Source organism: Aplysia californica, unplaced genomic scaffold, assembly GCF_000002075.1.
Source record: "Aplysia californica isolate F4 #8 unplaced genomic scaffold, AplCal3.0 scaffold00964, whole genome shotgun sequence".
NCBI lineage: Eukaryota > Metazoa > Mollusca > Gastropoda > Aplysiida > Aplysiidae > Aplysia > Aplysia californica.
In genome coordinates, this window is record NW_004798234.1 from 22,027 (window position 1) to 23,485 (window position 1,459).

Here is a 1,459-nt window from a genome sequence, read left to right on the forward strand (position 1 = left end):
TTATTATTATTATATTTATTTCTATTGCTTTTATTGCTGGATTATGCACTAGTATTTTAAGCTTAGTTACGCTCTTGTAACCGGGTTCGAAATGAAGAAAAAGAAAAACGCACGTGCGAAGTGTGAACCGTCATAAATCTGCATACATTAAGTCAACCGTCATCGGGGTCAGCGGCAACACCTCTTGTCAACGCTTGTCAATTGCCACAGGGGAGACGCTGGGGACAGGCACTGTAGGCAAAGAAAGTTTAAGGGAGGTTCCTACTAGGAAAGTTACTGTGTTAAGGAAGGTTCCGCCTGTCTGTAGGCAAGGAAAGTTACTGTTAAGGGAGGTTCCTCCTGTAGGCAAGGAAAGTTGCAGTTTAAGGGAGGTTCCTCCTGTAGCTAAGGAAAGTTGCAGTTTAAAGGAGGTTCCTCCTGTAGGCAAGGAAAGTTACTGTTAAGGGAGGTTCCTCCTGAAAGTAAGGAAAGTATCGTGTTAAGGGAAGTTTCTGTTGGCAAGGAAAGTTTAAGGGAGGTTCCTCCTGTCTTTAGGCAAGGAAAGTTACTATGTTAAGGGAGGTTCATGTAGCCAAGGAAATTTACTCTGTTAATGGAGGTTTCTCCTGTAGGTAAGGAAAGTTATTAAGAGATACAATGGAAAATATTACATAGGGTGGCGAGACTAGGGGTGGGGAGGGGGAGGGGTGAATTGGGTGTAGTAGGGTGAGGGGAGATGAGTTGTGTGTGTGTGTGTGTGTGTGTGTGTGTGTGTGTGTGTGTGTGTGTGTGTGTGTGTGTGTGTGTGTGTGTTTCTTCGTGGTTTTGTGTGTGTCTGTTTGTATGTGTATTTGTCATGGAGAAATGCATAATAGAAATACATCTGTATAAATGGAGTGAGAGAGAGTGAGAGAGAGAGAGAGAGAGAGGGAAAGAGAGAGAGAGTTGGGAGGGGGGAGGGAAGAGAGGAGATTGAGTCAGACGGGAACTTATAGGGGTAAATGAGTGATCGAACTCATGCTGAGACGAAAAACAGACAAAAGAACTAATAAATAAATGAAATATCCTTACCAAAACAAAAAAACAAAAAAGAACGGAGAGGAAAACAATCAGTCACAGCAAACCTGTTGTCTAAAACAGAAGAGAGTACTTTTCTATCCCTTTCCTCCCCCACACGACTAATCAATCTTCATTCTTGCTCTCTTCCTCAATCGGCTTCTATTCAGAACGGACACATTATTTGAAGGGTCTTTTTTCTTTCTTCAATCTGTCTCTTTTCCCGAGAATCTTGTCAAACAAAAGTGTGCGGGGTTTTTAAAAAAAAATTCTTTTGCATAGATAAAAACCTGCTTCACACCGAGTTCGCACCAACTCCCATAGATCTTTCCTCTGTGTTGTAACTGCCAATCACAAGAGCTTGATTAAGCGGCTGCAAACTGCGCTAAGCACGCACTCGCTTATACACCGCAAGAGAGAGAGA